Source organism: Ranitomeya variabilis, chromosome 4 (assembly GCF_051348905.1).
Source record: "Ranitomeya variabilis isolate aRanVar5 chromosome 4, aRanVar5.hap1, whole genome shotgun sequence".
NCBI lineage: Eukaryota > Metazoa > Chordata > Amphibia > Anura > Dendrobatidae > Ranitomeya > Ranitomeya variabilis.
Window position 1 is genome coordinate 673,476,715 of NC_135235.1, and position 27,971 is coordinate 673,504,685.

Genomic DNA, 27,971 nt, shown 5'->3' on the forward strand with positions numbered 1-27,971 from the left:
ACCCAATTCATGTCGCGCCTAATGGAGGCTCTCTGTAAGAGAATGCAGGTGAAGCGTCTGGTATCACCCACAGACCAATGGCTTGTGTGAGCGCTTCAACGGTACCCTCAAACAGATGCTTCGCATGCTGGTTGAGACACAAGGACACCACTGGGAGCGGTACCTCCCACACCTGCTATTCGCTTACCTAGAGGTTCCGCAGGCCTCAATGGGGTTCTACCCTTCGAGCTCCTGTATGGCTGGCGAGTCCGGGGACCCCTTGGGTTGGCAAGGGAATCCTCGGAAGAGGAACCAAACCCTTCTGAAGTGTCCATAGTAGGGTATGTCATGCGCTTCTGTGACCTTGACACAGTTGGTGCATGACAACATGATGCAGGCTCAGGCTGATCAGAAGCACTGGTACGACAAAAACGCCCGGGAGCGGACCTACCATGTGGGTCAAAAGATATGGGTACTGGTCCCCATTCCAAAGGATAAGCTTCAGTTTTACCTTCTAACTGATGGTTAGAAGGTAAAACATGCACATTTTCATCATCATCATCATCACCATCAGTATCACCCTTGGCATTTTCAGAAAAATGGTTATCAGGTAAATCATTAAACGGTAAAGCATTGTTGGGTAACACATTCAATTCTCCATCATTATTATCAGCATTAGATTGGGGAGGGGAGTCAGGGACATAATATGCAACCATCTGCCCCAAATCAGTCCCAAATAAAACATCAGTGGGCAAGTTATCGGACAGCCCCACTTGCTTCATCCCGCTCCCGGCACCCCAATCTATTTACACCCGGGTCATTGGCAGGGGACAGCGGATGCCCCCAATCCCAGTTACAGTCAGGATTTTCCCCGGAATAATCACTTCAGGGGCCGCCAGTTCAGGTCGGATGAGGGTTCGTTCATCCCAGGTGTCCTTGAGGCCTTTAGCAACATGGCCCCCCCACGGTGACGTGCTCCATGTTGTCATAGACCCTCCTAACTGCCCAACCCACCAGAAGAACTTAATCGACATATGGGAAACTCAGTGCGAATTAATCCCTGAGCCCAAAGAAGAGAACCAAAGGATACCAATAAAATATCTTAGTTTATTACCAAAAATTAAAAAAAGAGAACAGGTATGATACATACAATACAAAAAATACCCAGGGGACCAGAATAACACCCTTAATCATATTACATGAATATATGCCACAAAACACAGCAGAAGAGGAGAGTCTAATGCTTATTAGGGTTAGCAAATGCTATGAGCTACTCAAACACTACCAGATCTGCCAAATACATGAGGTTGCAGGAAAAACACTGGCGAAGGTCGGTGGTAGGCCTGGTGCTGACAAACGCAGCATGCTGTGATTTTCTCAGCACGTATAATACGGCTGAGAAATATACGGCAGATAGGAGCTGCCCAAAAGAGAGTTGGTGAGTGTGCAATTTGTTGTTTTTGCGCCTCTCATACATCCGTAAAACTCTCTAGTGTGACGCCGGCCTTATTGTCGTGTGGGCCACGTTGAAGGTTCCAGAACTTTCTTCAGTAAACCTCAGGTATAAGCTGGTACTTTGTTATCAGGGCCTGCTTAATGGCCTCATAGTCTTCATCTTAGTCTGGCGAGAGATAAGCAAACGCCTCCAGAGCTTTTCCTTTTAGCCCTGGCGTCAGGTATTGGGTCCATTGGTTCTCAGGAAGCCGCTACTGTCTGCAGGCCTTCTCAAAGACCCTCAGAAAAGTGTCCAACTACCCGTCCTTTTCCATCACAGGAAAGTGCTCGGGCCGGGATTTAGGGATCTGAGCACTGTTTGGCGCGCCGCTGTTCTGGGACGACATGAGCCCCTGGAGTCGGGCTAACTCCAGCTGATGCTCCCGCTCTGCTTGCCACTCAGCTCCTCCTCCTGCTTGCCGCTCAGTTCCTCCTCCTGCTGGGTTCTCTCAGCCTCCTGCTTTTCCGCTCTCTCTTGATGTTGCTGGATCAGCTGCAGACATCCATCACGGTCGTTGGCGGGGAGTTGTTCCAAGGCCACCAGCAGGTGGGGTTTTAATCCACCCTGGTTGCAAGTAGGGCCGGCATTCAGTGGTTGGACCTCTGCAGCTGCACCATTTTCGCTTGGGCCGGCTTCTGCGTCCACTGGGCTCTGAGCGATTTCCAGTTGCACCAGAACCACGACCAGTTGGATTTTGTTTGTGCCCGTGGCATCAATCTGCCTCAACCCACAAAGGGCAATAAGAGTGTCCTTGGTATGCTGCTTATACCAGCCTTCTCCCTTTGCGGCCATCATTGCCAAATAAGAGATAGGATAGAAAAACAAAGAGAAAGTGAGCGGGTAATGGAACGTACACACGGTATCGTCTCAGGACTAGGAAACACTGAGCTCATTCTCCAAAACTTTTTGCGCAGAGTCCCCGCAAGAACTGTGCAAGTTTTAGTGAGAAGAATGATTGCTCAAACCAGATCACTAATGCTCTATGATCCCACCGCGCTGCCACCAACATGTCACGACTCACCGTGAGGATAACTTTATCATCCCCTCCGCTCACACAATATGTCATGCATCAGGGTTGTTTGGTTGCCCCTAGTTCTTTTCTGAAGTGGATTTATCTATATGCCACTTCCCAGTCCCGGTTAGGAACTTGCAGCTCTCTGGCGCCCCCTTTACCCTCAGGTCAGACAGGGTACTGCACCTAGGATAATTAGTCACCAGAAAGGCTGCCTTACTTTGTACTGGCTAATGGGCACACTGCAGTGAGGGCGATATAACTACTCCCACTCAGGCGGGAAAAATAATTGTCAATGCCGTCCGTCGCTACCAGGTTTCCCAAACGCGCAGGACAAATCAGCTGCCACCAGCTCCAATTTCTTAATTAATAACGGGTCCGGAGCCAACCCAAATTAGTAGCATAATTCACTTCAGAGGACATGACAGTACGTTATAGAGCAAGGAGAAACGAAGCTAGTAATTTTATATATTTTACTCCAAAAAGGTAGGCAGTGTTTACGAAAGTATAAAAAGATATTATAAAAGTAGACAGTATCGTATGTACAAACAATTACAAATAAAAAGGGATTAAAAGAAGAATATCGACTTACTGTTCTTTCATATCATTCAATGGTACACCATGTAATGGCTGGGAGGGAGGGGACCTTCCCAAAAATCTTCAGGTCAGATTGCACAGCCTGTCATATCTGAATCCCCTGCAAAATACACTCCCCTGTCTGGGTCTCTGAGTTTTATCCCTTTGCCCAAAACTAAGGTTCTCCCCCCCGGATGACCTCATAGGGTGGGCAGAGCTATGGAATGCACTCCTCTTTCTTGAGTATATGAAAAAAACAGTTACAGTGACCCAGTTACATAGTAATCCATTTCTCAATTGTGCTGGCTCTTTAACCTAGCAAACTCACTGGCTGGTAGGTCTACCGAGGCACATGTCAATAATGTATTTGTCACACTTCTATCATTAATCGGTGCTATGATATTTACATTTGCAAAGACAAAGGAACCTTGTTTTTTCCATGTGCTTCTACTTGTACTTTCATTTTAAGGCCATAAAACTCCTCAGTGAAAGTTGCTGGCACGCTGGTCTCACATTACAGCTGTATAGCAGGGGGAGGAGAGTGAAATCGCAGTGTGCCTGGAATCATGGCACCTTCTGAAAATTACTCAGACCATGGCATTTTTACATTATCGTGACATTAGTCTATTAGGTAAGGGAGAGTGATGACATAGAGCTGGAGTGGCATGAGAAGTGCTGGCAGTTCTCATCTGGGAGATGTCTGTGCTGTGTCTTCTCCTGTGGTCACCCAGTGGTTGTGATGTGTATTGCAGCCTGTCAGGGATTTGCTGGCCTGGTGCAATATTCTGTTAAATGTATATTGTAGAATCTTTAAAGTTTACGGAAAGTTAAGAATAGAGACATCTGTAGGTTTTCTCATGGATTTATAGTTCCCAGCCATCCTGGTGTAAGGAGATGGACATGTTGCCCTGCTCCTCCTTGAAGATATCACCGCTGTAAATAATGGGATGTGTAATCTGAGTAATGTCCTGTGTCTTGTGTACATCTTATGTCATGTGAAGTGTAAGATGTTTACCTATGTAATGTGCTAATGTAAGGAATTATAATGCATATTCATGTGATGCATGAAAGTCATAGGTCAATGACGGATTCTGGCGACGGATTCCGTTTTTTTAAACTGCACATGCCCAGAAATGGTACTTTTCCATTCTGGGGTCTCTCTCATTTCTTTCCCCAGAACATGAAGTCGAAATTCTATCCCCTGTTTTAAAAAAAAAAAGGAACCAGCAAAAAAAAAAAGTCTGTTGCATCAGTTTTTCACAATTTGCAACGGATCCGTTTTTTTCAAAAATTCACTGGATCCTGCCTGACGGCAAAAAACTGATGTGTCAAAGTAGCCTAAGGAATATCCTTACCAGGGTATTGACTTGTATTTAAGGCAAAATAATTATCCCCAGACCAAAATGTTCCTCCACCACTTGGGCTTAGTTCACGTGCAGTGTTTTTGATGCGCTTTTCAACTTTAACATTGCTTTCAACCAATACAAATGCATTCACTGGGAAATGTCATCGTAACATTTAACAACCCTAGCTGGCCATGTGGTGTGTGACACATAAGCAGACCCATCTTGTTTCATTTATGAAGGAGGGACTCTTAAAGTCAAAAAGCCTGTTTTTAGGCTAGTTTCACATTGGCGTTCCAATCCGCAGCGTTTAATCCGCATCCGCAAGTGCAGGAAAAAACGCTTAGAAACGCGTACAAACGCGGCGTTTTTTAGACGCATGCGCAAACGCATGTGGTTAAAAAACACCGCGTTTGTACGCATTTCGAAGCGTTTTTTCCTGCGTTTGCGTTTTTGGTGCACATGGTGACAAATTTTACAGGAGAAAAATCAAGATAACCAGAAACTGCCAATGGGACTACAGAGGGCGTGTATTATGGGATCTCAATATATAGACCCTTGAACAGCTGAAATCTTCAGATTTTGTTCCTGTATGCTGTGTCAGAATGGATCTTCGCATGGAGAGCTTTTATTTCAACCTGGATTTAAGCATCAAGCTGTTTCTTGCCTGTGCGTTTGCTTGGGAGCAAGACAGAAATCGCGAAAGATGGAGAAGGAGACATCGTAGGCATTTTTTGAGACACCGTGGTGGTGGCGGTACGGAAGGCCATGCCAGGGTCCTGCTGCATTATGGTGGTGGCGGCACGGAAGGCCATGCCAGGGTCTTGCTGCATCGTGGTGTCAGTGGAAGAGGTCCAAGCAGGAGCAGCGGTTGTCATGGTGGTGGCGGTGGGCTGTCCATCAGCACTCGGCATGGTAGTGGTGCTGTACTGGTGTCCGGCACTGCTAGGAATAGAGGTTACATAGTTAATAAGGTTGAAGGAAGACTTTAAGTCCATCTAATTCAACCCATAGCCTAACCTAACATGCCCTAACATGTTGATCCAGAGGAAGGCAAAAAAAAACCAAGTGGCAAAGAGTAAGCTCCACCTTGGGGAAAAAAATTCCTTCCCGACTCCACATACGGCAATCAGACTAGTTCCCTGGATCAACGCCCTATCAAGGAATCTAGTGTATATACCCTGTAACATTATACTTTTCCAGAAAGGTATCCAGTCCCCTCTTAAATTTTAGTAATGAATTACTCATTACAACATCATACGGCAGAGAGTTCCATAGTCTCACTGCTCTTACAGTAAAGAATCCGCGTCTGTTATTATGCTTAAACCTTTTTTCCTCCAGACGTAGAGGATGCCCCCTTGTCCCTGTCTCAGGTCTACCATTAAAAAGATCATCAGAAAGGTCTTTGTACTGTCCCCTCATATATTTATACATTAAAATAAGATCACCCCTTAGTCTTTGTTTTTCCAAACTAAATAGCCCTAATGTAATAACCTATCTAGGTATTGCAGACCCCCCAGTCCCCTAATAACCTTGTTCGCTCTTCTCTGCACCCGCTCCAGTTCAGCTATGTCTTTCTTATACACCGGAGACCAGAACTGTGCACAGTATTCTAAGTGTGGTCAAACTAGTGACTTGTATAGAGGTAAAATGATGTTCTCCCCATGATCATCTATGCCTCTTTTAATGCATCCTATTATTTTATTTGCCTTTGTAGCAGCTGCCTGACACTGGCCACTGAATATGAGTTTGTCATCCACCCATACACCCAGGTCTTTTTTATTGATTGAGTTTTAGAATTAAGTACATAGTTATACATCTTATTACTTCTACCCAAGTGCATGACCTTACATTTATCCCCATTAAAGCTCATTTGCCATTTATCAGCCCAAGCTTCTAGTTTACATAAATCATCCTGTAATATAAAATTGTCCTCCCCTGTATTGATTACCCTGCAGAGTTTAGTGTCATCTGCAAATATTGAAATTCTACTCTGTATGCCCCCTACAAGGTCATTAATAAATATGTTAAAAAGAAGAGGGCCCAATACTGACCCCTGTGGTACACCACTGCTAACCGCAACCCAGTCCAAGTGTGCTCCATTAATAACCACCCTTTGTTTCCTATCCCTGAGCCAGCTCTCAATCCACTTACACATAGGAATAGAGGTGGCCATGCAGTGGTATGCAGCAGAGGTCGGCATTGAGGATAATCGTGACAGTGAAGGCACAGGTGGATATGCCGCCACTGTCTGCTGAAAATACTGACTCTGCTGCATAGCCTGCACGTAAGTAGCATTGCAGGCCTGCATGACACTCAGCTGGAGATCAGGAGTAAGGTGTTCCGACATGCCCTGCTCAATTTGGTTAAAAAAATGATGTGCTGGCCTCTGGAGGTCGGCTTTTACTTGGTCAAGGCTTTTGGTGACCTCCTGGATACGTGTATTCATGTGGCTAAGTGAAATATCCATTTGGTCACCCAAAGCCTTGAGTCCTTCGTGAAAAACCGAGCTCAAGTGCAAAAACTCGGGCATGAGGGACCTGTCCGATGCCCTCTGCCGCTGCCGGGAGGAGCCCCAAAAAAAAGAGGCAGTGGCAGAGGACTGGGAAAGGGGAACACCTGATGGACCAGCTTCCTGGCCTCCAGTTAGTGTGGCAGGCCCACTTGCTGCAGCGCTGCTTGATGGCTGGGACGGGTCCGTGGCTGTCTGATGAAGGACCGCTCCAGAACCTGGGCCAACAGTAGTGCTCCATGTGCTGTGAAAAAAGAAAAAAGAAAATTAATACAAAAAATTAACCAGATGCAAAATCCTGTGGAAAAGAAATATACAGATTATGGCAATACATTACAACCAAATGCAAGGTGAAAATACTTACGTTCTCTGGGCAAGGACCGGTCTTAAAAATGCCAGAACACGATGGTATTTGCATTTTCTGATCCTTGCTCCTGAACACGGCGCTCTTGACGCAGGTCCTTGTTGAAGCGGTCCTTCATCGAACGCCAACGTGTTTTCACTTTGGCCACTGTTAAAAAAAAAATGGTCAGAAAAAGGACTTTTGGCTGTGCTCACACAACTGTGTATGATGAGAGAAACTCCTGAGAGTTTATCTCATCACACACAGTTGTGTGAGCACGGCCAAGGTCTCTACTGCTTCATACTGCATTGCAATACTTACCAAAAGCACTTCGGACCCGACTCGGGGCGTTGTCCCAGCCATCCCACATCGCTATGGCCACCTCATTCCATAGGTGCCGGATCGTCACGTTGTTTCAGTGCAGTGGATCCCGGGTGTCCCACAACGGTACTCGCTCATGGACCAGGGAGATGAGGAGGTCATTTTCTATGAGGTCTTCATCCCGTTCTGGAACCTAAAAATTAAATAAAGACATTAATGTTGGATACATTAACATAAGGAAAAGAAAGAAAACAGAGGCTGAGAAATGGCATTAATAAGGAAAGTCAAGATAAAAAAGGAGTCCAGAAGAAAAATGTAAAGAAAGAGGAAAGTAAAGAAAGGAAGATTTAAGAATAGTAAAGTGAGGATACAGTAAACAGTCAGCCTTGTATACATACACGCTGCCGCCTTGCCACCCGACCGTGACTCTGCTGCTCCTGCCCAGTCTCAGCCGCAGTAGAAGAGCTCTAAAAAAATGAAAAACCAAAATTGTCATGTGTGTAGATGTGACAGTGAATACTTACCAAAAAAAATTGAAGAAAGAGCAGCATCCGTTTCCAGGTGAAAAAATAGTACAAAATCTTTATTCTGCCATCACATAATACAACGTTTCGGCCAAAAATGGCCTTTGTCAAGTGAATACTTACCAATCTGAGGAGGCAAGTACTCACCTCACTGACATGTTCTACTTCAGAAGGCCCAGGACATTGCTCCTCATTCAAAGAAGAAGACATTCTGATGCATGCAGAAAGAAAGAAATGGCAGAAATTAGGACATGTAGAGACAGACCCACATCTTCTTGCTCAACCTTCCTGTCCCAGTTTCTAGGGGACCGCAGCACACCACTATTGAAGTCAGAGCAGTGTGAAACAGTTGTTGGTTGGATAGCGGGAAATGCTTCCAGTCACTTAGCCACCACCATGTCTTCCACACGGTCAAGTCTGAGTATCCGTGAGTGTGGCCCAGATATTTCTCACCCTGATCCTCCTTCCTCCCACCATGCCAAGTGCCCTGAGGCAACTGATCTCACACTTGTACACTTTGAAGAGCTGTTCAGTTTTCCCTTTCAAGATTTCGGACTCTCGGCCTGTCAACTTGAAGTGGGGACAGTTGAGATCGCATGTAGCGATGCCCAAAGCTTTGAGCAGCCACGGTCACACAAAGGCGATGGTGGGAAAGTATCACAAGAGGTGGACGATGATGAGGCACAATTGCCAGAAAGTCAGGAGGAGGAGCAGGGTGCTGATGTGGAAGACGAGGTGGTGGATGACATATTGACTGACCCAACCTGGCAGGAGGACATGCAGAGCGAGGACAGCAGCACACATGGGGAAGGAGGCATATCACCCCAATGGGCAGGAAGAAGAAGTAGTGTGGTGGCCACAGACAGAAGGCGTGCATCCGTTCCCCGTAACACCAACATGAGGGAAGCTGCCATTCCAACTGTTAGATCTTCCCGAGTCTGGTTATTTTTTTAAGACTCTGCCGATAACCCCAAACAGGCCATTTTTAGCACCTGCCATGCCCGCATCAGCAGGGGTAGCAAAACTACCAGCCTGACCACCACCAGCATGATCAGGCACATGGCAGCAAAGCACCCGACTTTGTGGGACAAACTCCAGGCTCTAGGAACACTGTCTCCAGGTGACACCACTACTTCTTCCACTGTTTTGCATAGAAGCCAATCCCCAGTCCAATGGGCATGTGAAGATGCCTCTAGCCCTGCACCTGTTGTTGCCCACAGTCAAGCAGCACCATCATCAAGCCCGTCCACGTCCTTGTCCCAACACAGCCTTCAGTTGTCTATACCTGTTGTGAAATTGGATTCTGGGCTCCCCCGGTGGCCACTTGTGGAATTGAACTTGTGTGCATCATCCCCTCTGTTCACCTGCTCCTATCAGGATGTGGGAGTCGCTATATAACCTTGCTCCTCTGTCAGTTTCTTGCCGGTCAACAATGTAATCAGAAGCCTTCTGTGCTTGTTCCTGCTACTAGACAACTCCCAGCTAAGTTGGACTTTTGTCCTTGTGTGTTTTTGCATTTTTGTTCCTGTTCACAGCTGCTGTTTCGTTACTGTGTCTGGAAAGCTCTTGTGATCGGAAATTGCCACTCTGGTGTTATGAGTTAATGCTAGACTCTTAAAGGAATTTCTGGATGGTGTTTTGATAGGGTTTTCTGCTGACCATGAAAGTGTCCTTTCTGTCTTCCTGCTATCTAGAAAGCGGACCTCGATTTTGCTAAACCTATTTTCATACTACGTTTGTCATTTCATCTAAAATCACCGCCAATATATGTGGGGGCCTCTGTCTGCCTTTTGGGAAAATTTCTCTAGAGGTGAGCCAGGACTGTCTTTTCCTCTGCTAGGATTAGGTAGTTCTCCGGCTGGCGCTGGGCATCTAGGGTTAAAAAACGTAGGCATGCTACCCGGCCACTTCTAGTTGTGCGGCAGGTTTAGTTCATGGTCAGTATAGTTTCCATCTTCCAAGAGCTAGTTCTCATATATGCTGGGCTATGTTCTCTCGCCATTGAGAATCATGACAGTTTGACCGGCCCAAAAAAGGGTTAAATTACTGGCTGAGAAAGGAGAGAAAAAAGAAGTCTGCTACAATTTTTTTTTTTTTTTTCCTCTAGTTCTGAGTGTGCTCTTAATTGAATCACTTGCTAGTCTGCCTATACTGCAGCCTTCCTCTCTTTCTCTCCTTCTAATCCTTGAATGGCTCTGTGTTCACCTGTTTCAAATGGATCTTCAGAGTGTAGCTACAGGTTTGAATAATCTCGCCACAAAGGTACAAAATTTGCAAGATTTTGTTGTTCATGCACCTATGTCTGAGCCTAGAATTCCTTTGCCTGAATTCTTCTCGGGGAATAGATCTCACTTTCAAAATTTTTAAAATAATTGCAAATTGTTTTTGTCCCTGAAGTCTCGCTCTGCCGGAGACCCTGCACAGCAGGTCAGGATTGTAATTTCCTTGCTCCGGGGCGACCCTCAAGACTGGGCTTTTGCATTGGCACCAGGGGATCCTGCGTTGCTCAATGTGGATGCGTTTTTTCTGGCCTTGGGGTTGCTTTATGAGGAACCTCATTTAGAGCTTCAGGCGGAAAAGGCCTTGATGTCCTTGTCTCAGGGGCAAGATGAAGCTGAAATATACTGCCAAAAATTCCGCAAATGGTCTGTGCTTACTCAGTGGAATGAGTGCGCCCTGGCGGCGATTTTCAGAGAAGGTCTCTCTGATGCCATTAAGGATGTTATGGTGGGGTTCCCTGTGCCTGCGAGTCTGAATGAGTCCATGACGATGGCTATTCAGATCGATAGGCGTCTGCGGGAGCGCAAACCTGTGCACCATTTGGCGGTGTCTACTGAGAAAACGCCAGAAAATATGCAATGTGATAGAATTCTGTCCAGAAGCGAGCGGCAGAATTTTAGACGAAAAAATGGGTTGTGCTTCTATTGTGGTGATTCAACTCATGTTATATCAGCATGCTTTAAGCGTACTAAGAAGCCTGACAAGTCTGTTTCAATTAGCACTTTACAGTCTAAGTTTATTCTATCTGTGACCCTGATTTGTTCTTTGTCATCTATTACCGCGGACGCCTATGTCGACTCTGGCGCTGCTTTGAGTCTTATGGATTGGTCCTTTGCCAAACGCTGTGGGTATGATTTGGAGCCACTGGAGGCTCCGATACCTCTGAAAGGGATTGACTCCACCCCATTGGCTAGTAATAAACCACAATACTGGACACAAGTGACTATGCGTGTTAATCCGGATCACCAGGAGGTTATTCGCTTTCTGGTGCTGTATAATCTACATGATGTTTTGGTGCTGGGATTGCCATGGCTGCAATCTCATAACCCAGTCCTCGACTGGAGAGCTATGTCTGTGTTAAGCTGGGGATGTAAAGGAACTCATGGGGACGTACCTTTGGTTTCCATTTCATCATCTATTCCCTCTGAGATTCCTGAATTCTTGTCTGACTTTCGTGACGTTTTTGAAGAACCCAAGGTTGGTTCACTACCTCCGCACCGGGAGTGCGATTGTGCCATAGACTTGATTCCGGGTAGTAAATACCCTAAGGGTCGTTTATTTAATCTGTCTGTGCCTGAACACGCTGCTATGCGAGAATATATAAAGGAGTCCTTGGAAAAGGGACATATTCGTCCTTCGTCATCTCCCTTAGGAGCCGGTTTTTTCTCTGTGTCTAAGAAAGACGGCTCTTTGAGGCCGTGTATTGATTATCGACTTTTGAATAAAATCACGGTTAAATATCAATATCCGTTACCACTGCTTACTGATTTGTTTGCTCGTATAAAGGGGGCCAAGTGGTTCTCTAAGATTGATCTCCGTGGGGCGTATAATTTGGTGCGAATCAAGCAGGGGGATGAGTGGAAAACCGCATTTAATACGCCCGAGGGCCATTTTGAGTATTTGGTGATGCCTTTTGGTCTTTCAAATGCCCCTTCAGTCTTCCAGTCCTTTATGCATGACATTTTCCGCGATTATTTGGATAAATTTATGATTGTGTATCTGGATGATATTCTGATTTTTTCGGATGACTGGGACTCTCATGTCCAGCAGGTCAGGAGGGTTTTTCAGGTTTTGCGGTCTAATTCCTTGTGTGTGAAGGGTTCTAAGTGTGTTTTTGGGGTTCAAAAGATTTCTTTCTTGGGATACATTTTTTCCCCCTCTTCCATCGAGATGGATCCTGTCAAGGTTCAGGCTATTGGTGATTGGACGCAACCCTCTTCTCTTAAGAGTCTTCAGAAATTTTTGGGCTTTGCTAACTTTTATCGTCGATTTATTGCTGGTTTTTCTGATGTTGTAAAACCATTGACTGATTTGACTAAGAAGGGTGCTGATGTTGCTGATTGGTCCCCTGATGCTGTGGAGGCCTTTCGGGAGCTCAAGCGCCGCTTTTCTTCCGCCCCAGTGTTGCGTCAGCCTGATGTTGCTCTTCCTTTTCAGGTTGAGGTCGACGCTTCTGAAATCGGAGCTGGGGCGGTGTTGTCGCAGAGAAGTTCCGACTGCTCCGTGATGAGACCTTGTGCTTTTTTTTCCCGTAAATTTTCGCCCGCCGAGCGGAATTATGATATTGGGAATCGGGAGCTTTTGGCCATGAAGTGGGCTTTTGAGGAGTGGCGTCACTGGCTTGAGGGGGCCAGACATCAGGTGGTGGTATTGACTGACCACAAAAATTTAATTTACCTTGAGTCTGCCAGGCGCCTGAATCCTAGACAGGCGCGCTGGTCGTTGTTTTTCTCTCGGTTTAATTTTGTGGTGTCGTACCTGCCGGGTTCTAACAATGTTAAGGCGGATGCCCTTTCTAGGAGTTTTGAGCCTGACTCCCCTGGTAATTCTGAGCCCACAGGTATCCTTAAAGATGGAGTGATATTGTCTGCCGTTTCTCCAGACCTGCGGCGGGCCTTGCAGGAGTTTCAGGCGGATAGACCTGATCGTTGCCCACCTGGTAGACTGTTTGTTCCTGATGATTGGACCAGTAGAGTCATCTCTGAGGTTCATTCTTCTGCGTTGGCAGGTCATCCTGAAATCTTTGGTACCAGGGATTTGGTGGCAAGGTCCTTCTGGTGGCCTTCCCTGTCGCGAGATGTGCGAGGCTTTGTGCAGTCTTGTGACATTTGTGCTCGGGCCAAGCCTTGTTGTTCTCGGGCTAGTGGATTGTTGTTGCCCTTGCCTATCCCGAAGAGGCCTTGGATGCACATCTCGATGGATTTTATTTCGGATCTGCCTGTTTCTCAGAAGATGTCTGTCATCTGGGTGGTGTGTGACCGTTTCTCTAAGATGGTCCATCTGGTCCCCTTGCCTAAGTTGCCTTCTTCTTCCGAGTTGGTTCCTCTGTTTTTTCAAAATGTTGTTCGTTTGCATGGTATTCCTGAGAATATCGTTTCTGACAGAGGGACCCAATTCGTGTCTAGATTTTGGCGGGCATTCTGTGCTAGGATGGGCATAGATTTGTCTTTTTCGTCTGCTTTCCATCCTCAGACTAATGGCCAGACCGAGCGGACTAATCAGACCTTGGAGACATATTTGAGGTGTTTTGTGTCTGCGGATCAGGATGATTGGGTTGCTTTTTTGCCTTTGGCGGAGTTCGCCCTCAATAATCGGGCCAGCTCTGCCACCTTGGTGTCCCCGTTTTTCTGCAATTTGGGGTTTCATCCTCGATTTTCCTCCGGTCAAGTGGAATCTTCGGATTGTCCTGGAGTGGATGCTGTGGTGGAGAGGTTGCATCAGATTTGGGGGCAGGTGGTGGACAATTTGAAGTTGTCCCAGGAGAAGACTCAGCTTTTTGCCAACCGCCGTCGTCGTGTTGGTCCTCGGCTTTGTGTTGGGGACTTGGTGTGGTTGTCTTCTCATTTTGTCCCTATGAGGGTTTCTTCTCCTAAGTTTAAGCCTCAGTTCATCGGCCCGTATAAGATATTGGAGATTCTTAACCCTGTGTCCTTCAGTTTGGACCTCCCTGCATCCTTTTCGATTCATAATGTTTTTCATCGGTCATTGTTGCGCAGGTATGAGGTACCGGTTGTGCCTTCCGTTGAGCCTCCTGCTCCGGTGTTGGTTGAGGGTGAGTTGGAGTACGTTGTGGAAAAGATCTTAGACTCTCGTGTTTCCAGACGGAGACTCCAGTATCTGGTCAAATGGAAGGGATACGGTCAGGAGGATAATTCTTGGGTCACTGCCTCTGATGTTCATGCCTCCGATCTTGTCCGTGCCTTTCATAGGGCTCATCCTGATCGCCCTGGTGGTTCTGGTGAGGGTTCGGTGCCCCCTCCTTGAGGGGGGGGTACTGTTGTGAAATTGGATTCTGGGCTCCCCCGGTGGCCACTTGTGGAATTGAACTTGTGTGCATCATCCCCTCTGTTCACCTGCTCCTATCAGGATGTGGGAGTCGCTATATAACCTTGCTCCTCTGTCAGTTTCTTGCCGGTCAACAATGTAATCAGAAGCCTTCTGTGCTTGTTCCTGCTACTAGACAACTCCCAGCTAAGTTGGACTTTTGTCCTTGTGTGTTTTTGCATTTTTGTTCCTGTTCACAGCTGCTGTTTCGTTACTGTGTCTGGAAAGCTCTTGTGATCGGAAATTGCCACTCTGGTGTTATGAGTTAATGCTAGAGTCTTAAAGGAATTTCTGGATGGTGTTTTGATAGGGTTTTCTGCTGACCATGAAAGTGTCCTTTCTGTCTTCCTGCTATCTAGAAAGCGGACCTCGATTTTGCTAAACCTATTTTCATACTACGTTTGTCATTTCATCTAAAATCACCGCCAATATATGTGGGGGCCTCTGTCTGCCTTTTGGGAAAATTTCTCTAGAGGTGAGCCAGGACTGTCTTTTCCTCTGCTAGGATTAGGCAGTTCTCCGGCTGGCGCTGGGCATCTAGGGTTAAAAAACGTAGGCATGCTACCCGGCCACTTCTAGTTGTGCGGCAGGTTTAGTTCATGGTCAGTATAGTTTCCATCTTCCAAGAGCTAGTTCTCATATATGCTGGGCTATGTTCTCTCGCCATTGAGAATCATGACATATACCCCAGTCATTGGAACGCAAGCGGAAATACCCAGCCAACACCCCACAGGCCACAGTCCTAAATTCTAACTTCTCTCTTCCGCTTGCGCTCGAAATGCTGTCTTTTAGGCTCATTGAGAAGAAAGCTTTCCACAACCTGATGGTGGCGGCCGTCCCAAGGTACTCGGTCCCCAGTTGCCACTATTTCTTCCCGTGTGGTGTACCAGCATTACACCAGCATGTGTCACACAACATTACCCATGCCCTCAACAATGCTGTTACAGGGAAAGTCCTCCTAACCACGGACACGTGGACAAGTGCTTGTTGCCAGGGACGGTACATATCACTGACGGCACACTGGGTTAACATAGTGGAAGCCGGGACATAGTTGGACCTTGGGATGGAACACATCCTTCCCACGCAGAGGATTGAGGGCCCTACGTCAATCAGGGTTGCCACCGCAGTCTACAGCTCCTGCACCTCCTCCTCCTCTTCAGCCTCCATCTCTGAAATCAACACATCAGTCAGAAGCTGGAAACACTGCAGCACTGCCTCAGCCAAGTGGCAACAGGCTGTGCTGAAGTTAATCTGCATAGGTGACAAACAGCATAATGCAGAAGAGTTGTGGACAGCGCTGAAAGAGCAGTCAGATATTTGGATGACACTGCTGAACCTATAAAATGTTCAGAATAACTCGGCACTCAAATGTTTGTGAAAATGAAAGATTCAATTTATTTTGCGTCCAGACATAGAATCAGTTTTTGTTAAACATTTTCGGTCCAAAGTAGACCTTCCTCAGAACAGTTCAAAGTTATCTAGAGCAACAAAAAATGTTTTATGAGAAAATAAAAACAATATGTGAGAAAAGTATACATAAAAAATCAACATTTTAAGACATCAAATGGATAGAATCCTATAGTCTGTCTGATATCGCATAGTGGTGACTATACTAAACAACATATAAATGTCACAGCTTTAAAACATATGGATAACTGAATGTCGCAGCATGAGGCGTATCTAAGGAGCAAATGATTTACATTTACGGAGCAAATGGTATCTTTACAGGTATAGCAATCCCATAGGCAGGGTACAAGAGAGGTGGCCTCTCGTGGAGACATACTATAAAGGATATATAGGTTCCTCAGTATATACAGTGCAATTTCCTTGTAGATCTAGTTATATCATACACGCGAACTTCTTCCATGTAGTATGGAGTAATAGAGTGCAAAGTGTGACGTGCCTAGGGAAACAAATATAACAGTGGTGTTTAGAACGTGTTATAAAATCCTCGTGATAAAAAGAATGACACATGTAGACAGCATTATAGTAGTGGACACAGTGGTCCCGAGTCGAGAGGTAGAAGGTGGTGAAAAAAATGGACAATGTGTGTCATGTGTGTCCAGATTAACCTGGCACTGTTCCACAAGTATAGTGTGTAAAAGGAATGAACAGGGTTAAATTGGGTTGAGAAGTTTTAATATTCACCTGGAATATAATGGCAATATGGATGGCCAGGAGGGGACTCCCCCTGTTATTTTTAGAAGGCTGCCCCCAATATCCTGTGCTGTAATGATAAAGGCAGATAAGCATTGGTAAGGTTGTGTGAGGGTTAACGCTCACCCCTATAGACACCTTTACCTAGTGTATGAACCCGGGGCGGATGGCGTGTTGCGCCATTAGAAAGTCCAGTGGTCCACGCTCTATGGGGGAGATAATACAAATAAATAGTCCGCAGAGCTGGGGGGGTGATGGCGGTCACAGGGCGCCTGCTTACCATGTTAAAGCTCCAGTGCTGGTGGCGTGCTCTGTCGCCTGGGAAAGCACGCTGTGTAGGGGTAAGCACTTCCGGGTTTAAGTGCCCGGGAGTCACGTGATGCCGCTCGTCACAGCGGTCACGTGTGTGGGAGGAGTGTGCGCTGTTAGTCCAGCTGCATGAACAGACATGGAGAGTCCTGGCAGCCTGCCCTTAATGGGTATTACATATATGGAGCTGTGAATGTCCGAGGCCATATATTATACCAATGATGTGTGCCATAAGTTACCATACGTGATATGCACTGTACCCGTGGGAGGGGGAGGACTGTGGTGTTGTCTAATTACTATGGAGGGCCACTTGAGGGGTGAATTGTGTGTGTGTGACATAGATATACCGGCACGTGAGTGCATCAGAAATTGAGTAGAGACAATGCATTATAGAAGGTTATATAGCGCTGTCCGTATACTATACCGTGAAGAGAGCAGGGTGCCCAGTGAGTGACAAAAGAGGAGGATTATCGATTCTAAAGAGGGAAACAAAGAAAAATGTGAATTAAATATAATCCATTAACAAGCTGATATTTTTTGTCAACGTTTCAATAGTACATGTCCTAATAAAGTTCAAAAAATGGCATATTCATAGGAAGCTAGACATGTCATAATCCCTGTTGAGTCCCTTTGGTTCCAAAGTCTGCAGTGTGAATATCCAATAGGATTCACGTTTTTTCAACAACTTAGTCCTGTTTTGTCCCCTTCGGTTTTGATCAATTTGCTCCAAGACCAAAATTGTGTTGCTCTAGATAACTTTGAACTGTTCTGAGGAAGGTCTACTTTGGACCGAAAATGTTTAACAAAAACTGGTTCTATGTCTGGACGCAAAATAAATTGAATCTTTCATTTTCACAAACATTTGAGTGCCGAGTTATTCTGAACATTTTGCTATTAAGGGTGGGATACCCTACTCGAGCACCAACGACTACTCCTTCACAGAGTGCCATGTTTATCTATTTAATTTGGACTGCTGAACCTATAGCCAGGCATGGTCGTGTGTGACAATGGCCAGAACCTGGTGGCGGCTCTGAGGCAAGGTGAGCTCACACACCTTGCTTGGCTCATGTGCTTAACCTCGTGGTTCAACATTTTCTGAAAAGCTACCCGGAACAGCCGGGTCTGCTAGTGAAAGTACGCCGTCGGTTTGCCCATTTTAGAAACTCAGCTACAGCTTCAGCTGCCCTTGCTTCAGCAGCATTTGCAGCTTCCAGCTCACCGACTGGTGTGTGATGTACCCACACGCTGGAACTCTACGCTGCATATGATGGAAAGGATTTGTGAGCAGAAGAGGGCAGTTGTTGACTACCAACATCGACAAGGCCGTCAATATTCAGTTCAGACTCCACACATAAGACCTCAGGAATGGGCATGGATGTCAGACATACAGTATGTACCATCCTACAAAACTTTGAGGACTGCACCAAGATGGTGAGCAGTGATGACGTCATAATTAGCATCACCATCCCGCTTCTCAGCATTCTGAAAACCTCTCTGCTCACAATTAAAGAGGATGCATTGCAGGCAGAGCACGAGGACAAGGAGCAAGGAACTATACAGTGGGATTATACTCAGCCCAGCCTCGTGTCTTCTCAACGTGAATTGATAGGCAATGAGGAGGAAGAACAGGAGCTACTTTAATGTGCTATAGACGGTACTACAAGCACACCTGTCATACCGTCTGTTCAGTGGGGATGGCCTGAGGACAGGGAGGAGGAGGATGAGGAGGAGGACAGCATGGTCAGTCATCCTGTTTGTGAGGACACGGAAGTCTAGCCTGTTAGCAGTCTGACGCATGGCTGAATTTATGTTACTCTGCGTTTCACGGGACCCTTGCTTTATAAAAAGATTTGGTGACACTTATTACTGGTTGGTGACACTTCTACACCCATGCTACAAGGAGAACTTTTAATCTCTTCTGCCAGAGGCTGAGAGGTGTACTTAAATGTTGCAGTACCAGAGGGCCCTTGTAGCGGAATTTCTTAGAAAATTCCAGTGTGAGAACGCTGGCCGCAGACATCAGAGTTTGTTGTACAACCAAGGAGTCCAAGCGAGAGAGACAGAAGCACAATCCAGCTCAGGCAGGGGAACAATGGCAAAGTTCTGGGACAGTTTTCTCAGACCCTCCCATTGTGACGGCACAGAGGCAAGGGGTGCTGTCACAAGAAGTGCAATGTTTGGGAAATGTGAAGGGAGTACCTTGCAGATCGTACAAACGTCCTCCGGGATTCCTCTGTGCCTTTTAATTATTGGGTATCCAAGCTGGACATGTGGCATGAACTGGCTCTCTACACCTTGCAGGTCCTGGCCTGCCCTGCTGCTAGCATTCTGTCAGAGCGGGTTTTTAGTACCGCTGGTGGAATTATAACAGATAAGGGCATCTGCCTGTCAACTGAAAATGCTGACAGGCTGACTCTTATAAAAATGAACAAGGGCTGGATTGGGAAAGACTTCTGTACACCACCAAGTGAAAACAGCGAAAAATAACCTCAAATACAGTCTCTGTTTTGGAGAGGTGTATTCTCATGCACCTCTTCACAACCACACATGGGTATACGCTTCCAGATTTGGTCTGTTTGTTGTTATCCTCCTCCTTATCCTCATCCTCATCATCCACAAACAGGGTGAACGGATTCCGTGATGCCAAAGTCACACATTTATTTTTTGCAGGGGTGTTAATATGATGCCCATAACTAATTAGAAACCAAAACAAATGTTACTCCCACAGGGGGAAATGTCATAAAAAAGAGATGTACGTCTATTATTCCCATTTGTTCATATATTTTCCATTTTCCCTATCTCTGGAGAGTCCTCTAATGAGGTAGTGTATACCTCTACAATAGAAAATAATTCAAAGTTTTTTATATTATATTTTTATTTATAGCCCTGTCTCTGAGCTGTTGCTAGGGACAAACATATCTCGTTAGACACATTCTGGCTTCAAATTTATGAAACTGTGTTCGCCCCTCCCTTTTGTTATTTACTTTCATCGGAGGATTCACATTTTTTATTTATTTGTTTGATTTCATTATAATTTAGCTTTATGTCTCCTCATTCTCCACCACTAGATCACCAGGCTTATCGGCTTCTGTGCCGCTTCAGGCAGTCAATTTTTTGGCAAGGGTGTCTATGATGCCCATAGTATGTTTATAATAAATGTATCCCCCTTGGGGAAATGTTTGTCAGCCCATGCACTGCGTGTATGGGCATTACAAGTCTAGGAGACACAAACCTTTACATTGGGCCTAGTTTTTAATGAGGCCTTCAGCACTGTCTCCTCATTCTCCACCACTAGATCATCAGGTTTATCGGCTTCTGTGCTGCTACAGGATGTCAAGTTTTTGGAAAGGGTGTCTATGATGCCCATAGTATGTTTTTAATAAATGTATCCACCTTGGGGAAATGTTTGTCAGCCCATGCACTGTGTGTATGGGAATTACAAGTCTAGAAGACACAATCCTTTACATTGGGCCTAGTTTTTAATGAGGCCTTCAGCAATGTCTCCTCATTCTCCACCACTGGATCACCAGGCTTATCAGCTCCTGTGCCGCTACAGGCAGTCAATTTTTTGGCAAGGGTGTCTATGATGCCCATAGTATGTTTTTAAAAAATGTATCCCCCTTGGGGAAATGTTTTTCAGCCCATGCACTGCGTGTATGGGCATTACAAGTCTAGGAGACCCGATCCTTTAAATTGGGACTAATTTTTAATGAGGCCTTCCTCCACCTCTCATCATTTTCCACGACTAGTTCACCAGGGTTCACGTGTTCCGTGCTGCTACAGTCAATTTTGGCAAGGGTCTCTATGATCCCCATGAAATATTTTAAAAACATGTACCCCCCATGAGCAAATGCTTGTCAGGCCATGCACTCCATTGCAAGTCTCAGAGACCCACACCCCTACATTGAGCCTACTTCTTAACTCTGTTTCTTGCAATGTCTCTTCCTTACCTGCCACTAGATGACCAGGGTGAACGTGCTCTGTACTGTTATAGGCAGGTGAATTTTGGGCAATGGGGCTGTGATGGCACTATTTTATTTATTAAAAAAAAGTACCCCCCATTGGGGAATTGTTTGTCAGCTCATGCACTCCATCACAAGTCACAGAGACCCACACCCCTACTTTGGGCCTACTTCTTAACTCGGTTTCCTGCAATGTCTCTTCCTTATCTCAGACTACATGACATGGGTGAATGTGTTCTGTACTGTTATAGGCCACTGAATTTTGGGCAAGGGGGGCTGTGATGGCAATAGTATATTTTTAAAAAAGGTACCCCCATTGGTGAAACCACATCCTTGTTGACAAAGATTTCATAACATTTGTGTACCTTAAAGAGCTCACTTGAAAAGCTCCTTTTTGTGTTGCCTGGTTGCTCACATTGGACACAATACACTTCATATAAATTTGATGAAGCAATGCTGTTAGTTTGGCTCAGTAGGTCATTACAAATATCTCTTTGTGCACTATATTAGTTTCTCTCCTTGAGAGCCATAGCTTTGGCTGCATCAAATATACAAATGATGAATATAAAAATGGCGATTTGGAATCCAGATTGAAATTTACCGAATGCATTCACAATCTTGAGAAATGTTTGTTTACTCACTTCACAAACAGTTCTAAGCTTCTATATGTTTGTTGTTTGTCATTGTAAAACATTAAGGTTTATTGAAACTCTATCAAGAAAAAAGGGGAGAAGCCAGCGCTGCTTGTGGTCAGAACGCAATACAAAAAGTGCACATGCACATATTGATTTCTGACTGTATATCAAAATGAGACATTTAGCAAACAATTGATCAATTCTTTGAGCCACCCGCCACGTCACGGCATTCTCATGGGGCAGTCCTACTCTATGATTTTTATATTCACTGTGCCATTTCGGCCTCCTTAATATGTTAGGAGAAATACCACGTTAGTCCCACTCTACGTTTTTTTGGTTATATTCACTGTGCCATTATGGCCTCCTAAATGTGTTAAAAGCGGGACCATATTGAATACAAACCGTACCTGTAGCATAACTGAATCACCCCATGGCACCAGAAAGGGTATGCGCAAATAAAGGTCGACCAGGTCCAAGCAGAGACATTTCAGATCTGACCTCCACACTGCCTGAACAGCACCATAGATAAAGAGAGAGACAGGCCCAGGCACAGGTGCACTAATCAAAAGAGAGCCTGGAGCAGGGCAGGGCTGCTGTATGTGTGTACATGTAGAGTAGGACTGCCCCATTATGAGAATGCCGTGACGTGGTGGGGTAGCTGAAAGAATTGATCAATTGTTTGCTAAATGTCTCATTTTAAATACAAGTAGTGTAGCGTCGGGACCATTCGTCAAACTCAATTTGACAGGTGGACACGCCCCTATCAAGCTGTATCAAAGTGTGTAACCCCTCCCCCCTGCCAGCTGGCCTCCTTGTCTTCTAACAGCAGCTGTGTGGCAGCTCCCCCTCCCTTTTTATATAATTTAATTTGTTAATAGAGTGAATGTTATCTCCGTAATTGTTTTATATTAGAGTTTTATATTTATATGGGTATTTATAATGCGCGCATTATGTATGCGGGCATGTTACAACATGAATATTATCCCCGGGGCATGTTACAACATGCCCCTGGGCATGTTACAACATGAGTGTTACCCCCGTAATTGATTTATATTAGAGTTTTATATTTATAGGTGATTTATAATGGGCGCATTATGTGTGCGACCATGTTACAACAATCGCAGGTATGAATCGTGGTGTTTTATACGTTTATAAAAAAGCAAAATACAGGGTATTGTAAAAGTAAAAGATATTTATTGTAAATAAACACATCTCAGTATAAAAGCACTCGCGTTAAATAGCACGTTTGGTTATACAGCAACAAACTCTTACCGAATAATGTGATTATTTATCCACTATAAGTTGTGATTCATTATCACTGAACACATTCTAACTGCAGAAACTCTGGCTGTCTAGTTAATGGCCAGGGCATTTAAGTAAGGAATACTGTCTCCTACTTAATTACCCTAACAGCTGCGATCACGGTGCTTGGAAAATGACTGCGTATGATTCAAACCATTGTTTGTGGGACTCCCCACAGCTGTTTCTCCGGTACCCCAAATAACGGCGCAAGCAGAGTTTGGCTAAAAATAGTTTACTGTGTGAAGTAAGGTGTGCTAGAATTCTCACTAGCCGAGAAAACACAGAATTTGCTAGCAGCTGTCACACAAAGCATCTGTAACCTTGAACGTCCTCTAAGAATTTAAACAACTAGTTAGATCAGCGAAGACAAGTGCAGGGGGTAGATATACAATACAATGCAATAGACTTTATTAAAGTATGTATCAGACAGGCGCGATATTTACTAAGCCAGCTGAAATGAATTTGGCTCTGTAATCAGAGCAGTGTATTTTATACACAGTGTTCACATATAGTGAATAGTGCTTCTATATGTATTTGTGCTGAGAGTGCATTCTGCAACCAGAGCAATACTGCTAGCTATCAGTATGAAACTTTCAGACAAGTACAGGATATTCTGGACATATTATGTATAATTATTAGTTAATTGTTCACTAAAACGATCATTTCTGACAGAACAATGTCAAATTTTGACAAAGACAATTCAATAATATAAAAATTCTTACAGAATATAAAAAAGCAAAAACATTAAATATGTATGTACACATGCATGATTTAGCTTAAAAGACATATTATGTATAATTATTAGTTAATTTTTCACTAAAATGACACAAAATTGTGTTTTATAATACACCATGCTGTTTATTCATTATATGCTGTATTAAATAGAGTCTAACTATCACATTACATGTCTTGCTGTACCAGTAAGTGTTCACATATAGTGAATAGTGCTTCTATATGTATTTGTGCTGAGAGTGCATTCTGCAACCAGAGCAATACTGCTAGCTATCAGTATGAAACTTTCAGACAAGTACAGTATATTCTGGACATATTATGTATAATTATTAGTTAATTGTTCACTAAAACGATCATTTCTGACAGAACAATGTCAAATTTTGACAAAGACAATTCAATAATATAAAAATTCTTACAGAATATAAAAAAGCAAAAACATTAAATATGTATGTACACATGCATGATTTAGCTTAAAAGACATATTATGTATAATTATTAGTTAATTTTTCACTAAAATGACACAAAATTGTGTTTTATAATACACCATGCTGTTTATTCATTATATGCTGTATTAAATAGAGTCTAACTATCACATTACATGTCTTGCTGTACCAGTAAGTGTTCACATATAGTGAATAGTGCTTCTATATGTATTTGTGCTGAGAGTGCATTCTGCAACCAGAGCAATACTGCTAGCCATCAGTATGAAACTTTCAGACAAGTACAGTATATTCTGGACATATTATGTATAATTATTAGTTAATTGTTCACTAAAACGATCATTTCTGACAGAACAATGTCAAATTTTGACAAAGACAATTCAATAATATAAAAATTCTTACAGAATATAAAAAGCAAAAACATTAAATATGTATGTACACATGCATGATTTAGCTTAAAAGACATATTATGTATAATTATTAGTTAATTCTTCACTAAAATGACACAAAATTGTGTTTTATAATACACCATGCTGTTTATTCATTATATGTTGTATTAAATAGAGTCTAACTATCACATTACATGTCTTGCTGTACCAGTATGTATCAGACTGCAATGGCACATCACACTGCTTGCTGTAGTGAATAGAGCTTCTATATGTATTTGTGCTGAGAGTGCATTCTGCAACCAGAGCGATACTGCTAGCTATCACTGTGAAACTTTCAGACAAGCACAGTATATTCTGGACATATTATGTATAATTATTAGTTAATTTTTTCACTAAAATGATAATTTCTGCCCGAACAGCGGGTTAAACTTGAAAATTTTGACAAAAACTATCCTATATTATGGCTCGTATTTTTATTACACTCATCCCCAAATGAGCCATTGCTAATTTGATGACACAATTTTTAGCATTTCAACACTATACATTAACTAAATGCTAGAGCTTATGTTACAGTATTTTATCTGTTTATTTTATAGCATTTTATCTGTTTATTTTATAGCATATTAGATTTTCACATTATTTGTAGCTGTTTGTGCGGCTGCCTCTGTAAGCCGCATTTTTCCGCCGACAGGCCATAAAGATGTGACCGTAGCCGCAGCTCGCTGAGCGTTACCACTGCACTCACCTCTCTTTGCTGTTTCTGAATGTACACTATTCTTACCCATAGACAGTTTTCCTTTAAAAATACGAATATTATTGAATATAATGTATTACCTATGTTACAGTATTTTATTTTCCCGGTGTTACATTTGTTTTGCTGTCTGTTTTACCACTTCAATGCTATACATTAACTAAATGCTAGAGTTTCTGTAACAGAAACTAGGGACCAGTGTTTTGACAGGGTATAAAGCGGTTGTTTTATACATGACAGGTATATGAATATAAAAAGTAAAAATCATCACATGTACAATTAACATACACCATTACACTTCTTATAAAATAGAGTATATTATGTATATTCTGTGTTTCTGCCCGATTATTTGATTATTTGATTTATACCTCACTGTATGGGATTATTATGTATAGATATGAATATTACTGAATAGCCTCATATCTCCCCGGCCGTAATAGGCTCTAATGCTATAACATCCCACCTCTGCTTGCTGTCTCAGATCTCAACCACAGTAATAGAGTCTGGTGGTATAACCGGTCACCTCAGTTTCTGTAGGGGGAGCGGGGTGTGTTTCTACAGTATTATTCTGTTGTGAGCTTGAAGTCTGGGCACTATAACTGCTAACAGCTGCTAAGATTTTCTGTGGTGCAGATACAAGCACTCAACTTGCTAGCAGCTGTTAAAATGTATCTGTACTGACCACTAACTAGATGTCAGGTTGTGTGATATAGTTTAATTTGTTAATACAGTGAATATTATCCCAGTAATTGTTTTATATTAGATGTTTATATGATATATTAAGATTAGTCTTGCTTGACAAGCCAGTGTTCTGACATTTTCATAAACCTATAGCCCCAATAATATTTATTTGGACTGCAGATAATTAATTAAAAGCGCATAAAGCGTGTTAAATAGACAGTACACCAAAATCACAGCGAATCAAAATGTATTAAATTGATTACTGATACGCTTCCAACAAATTGATAATAATATCAAAAGTGTACCAACAATATTTATTCTCTTTTATTGACATCGGATATCGTAGCGCCTGTGCCGTCTATTTGCACACAATCATTTTGAAACCGTGTTTTGCTGACCTTAAACATTTTGTATAACAGATGTGTTTCTCCGGATTTTTCTAGCGCAGCTCGCTGGGCGTTACCACTGCACTCACCTCTCTTTGCTGTTTCTGAATGTACACTATTCTTACCCATAGACAGCTTTCCTTTAAAAAATACGAATATTATTGAATATAATGTTTTACATATGTCACAGTATTTTATTTTCCTGGTGTTACTTTAATAATAATAATGATAATAATAATAATAATAATCATACACCGCAAAATTGTGTCAATATTGAACGACTATGAAATTTTCCATAAAAATCTTCTTGGTTAGCCCAAGACACGTAAGAAACAAATGCAGGACTTTTACAACCGCCACAGACACGTATATTATTCCATCATTCTTTAATTCAACATTATTTTATCACACATTAATTTCACAGATGTCTGTGCCATCTATTTGCACACAACCATTTTGAAGCCGTGTTTTGCAGACCTTAAACATTTGTATAACAGCTGTGTTTCTCATGATTTTTCTAGCGCAGCTCGCTGAGCGTTACCACTGCACTCATTTCTCTTTGCTGCTTCTGAATGTACACTATTCCCAACCATGGACAGTTTTCCTTTAAAAAATATGCGTATTATTGAATATAATGTTTTACATATGTTACAGTATTTTATTTTATTAATAGTTACTTTTAACTATTCTTTTAGAGTGCCTAGTAGATTTATATTCTTTGCCTGATATATTTCTACACAAAGCTTCAAACTATTTTGTAATTTATAATGTATCACAGTAGTTTCATATGAAGTTACATCTTAGGCCCCATTCAGACTATTGTAATATCTGTAGCTTAAGATAGAGCCAAATAGCTACTTTCAAATCCGGACATACACCACTGATTTTAATGGGGTCTAAGGGGGTTCTATCATGGTTTCCACATAATAGTTATGGAAAGAATAATGCTACAGAATTGGCCGCTCCGGTTATAAAACAAAAATGATGAAAATTATCCATGATGTTAATGTGAAAAAGGCTTATGCCGTGGGTTTATGGATCTCTACAATAAACACCATGTGTAGAAATTTGGCTCTAGAACTTGTTGGATTAGTGAATATAATAACGTTTGTCATATTTTATAACATGCAGCTAATGATTCCTGCTTTCAACTTGTATGTAACTGGATTAAAATAAAGAATAATGACCTAGCTGATTTGGGTGATATTGTAAAACCATTTATTGTTTCTACTACTTGGCAATTGTTACATTCAGTTATTTTTATTTATTTATTTATTTTTATTTTTATTTATTTATTTATTTATTTTTCCATGGAATTTGTTAGTCATTACAATTATTTTTGCTCCCAAGATAGGCTATTAGAGCCACCAAGCTACATAAGTGTGCAGGCTCCTGAATATTACAATTACAAAACATTCAAAGTTTGTTTCTCCACTTTTTGCAGATAATAAATCTTAATTTCTTTATAATCTGACTTTTAGTTATAGTTTGTCGCCGTTCTTTGGCGTTCTATGTATACCGTAAATTTTGCTTCCTTTCAGTGAATAATATAAGACAGATTATTTTTATTCAAAAAACATCTAACTTATGTATACTTTTAAAGCTTTGTTACATTTCTAACCGGTCTTCACCATGCTGTGTAACATAAATACATGCAGCCTTGTAGTGATTTAATATAGTGCACCAAACATGATATGGTTTTTGGTTTCTCTGAACTGACGCAAACAAAACATATAAGGTAGTACGGCACAAGCCGTGAGCGTGCCCGCAGCTCAATCTTTATAGAAATAATACTTCT

At 43.0% G+C, this 27,971-nt stretch overlaps 2 long non-coding RNA genes across 3 annotated transcripts; both read right to left on the minus strand.

Moving 5' to 3' along the window:
* Positions 1-2,944: 2,944 nt before the first annotated feature.
* LOC143769292 (uncharacterized) lies at positions 2,945-8,045 on the minus strand. Its single transcript, XR_013214327.1, has 4 exons — positions 7,980-8,045; positions 7,582-7,774; positions 7,282-7,428; positions 2,945-7,161 (listed from the first exon to the last, which is right to left on the minus strand). It is a non-coding gene; the product is annotated as an uncharacterized LOC143769292 (long non-coding RNA).
* Positions 8,046-8,252: 207 nt separating this feature from the next.
* On the minus strand, positions 8,253-16,793 carry LOC143769293 (uncharacterized). Of its 2 annotated transcripts, XR_013214329.1 has the most exons (4): positions 16,731-16,793; positions 16,578-16,656; positions 16,213-16,332; positions 8,253-8,316 (listed from the first exon to the last, which is right to left on the minus strand). It is a non-coding gene; the product is annotated as an uncharacterized LOC143769293 (long non-coding RNA). The 2 variants fall into 2 exon arrangements; XR_013214328.1 differs by lacking the exon at positions 8,253-8,316 and having other exon boundaries at positions 15,905-16,332.
* Positions 16,794-27,971: the final 11,178 nt, after the last annotated feature.